Source organism: Morone saxatilis, unplaced genomic scaffold, assembly GCF_004916995.1.
Source record: "Morone saxatilis isolate NCDOM2014 unplaced genomic scaffold, NCSU_SB_2.0 Contig20, whole genome shotgun sequence".
Classification (NCBI taxonomy): domain Eukaryota; kingdom Metazoa; phylum Chordata; class Actinopteri; family Moronidae; genus Morone; species Morone saxatilis.
Window position 1 is genome coordinate 10,765,611 of NW_023339763.1, and position 265 is coordinate 10,765,875.

Sequence of the window (265 nt, forward strand, 5' to 3'; positions counted from 1 at the left end):
GGTAATTTGCATAAAGCTGTAGAGCCCATTTTCATCAAAATGGAAGAACAAGTCACCCAGTGCGACAGTGAGGCTCACTGATGTGTCCAGAATTGTTTTAAACACACACAATGTATGTTAGTAGGATTATTTAATTGCTGATTTGGGGCTTTCTATGGAAGATTTTGTCAACAATAAAATATAATAAGTTATATTCAAGTCTGATTAAATGCCACACTACCTTATATTTTACCACATGAAATGTGTTAAATAGTCACCAGTAGTG

At 34.3% G+C, this 265-nt stretch overlaps 1 protein-coding gene across 1 annotated transcript in view; it reads right to left on the reverse strand.

Annotated features, from left to right (window-relative positions):
* Positions 1-265, reverse strand: part of crcp (calcitonin gene-related peptide-receptor component protein) — a 4,961-nt gene that overhangs the window by 2,458 nt on the left and 2,238 nt on the right. The gene's annotated exons all lie outside the window — the stretch shown is intronic.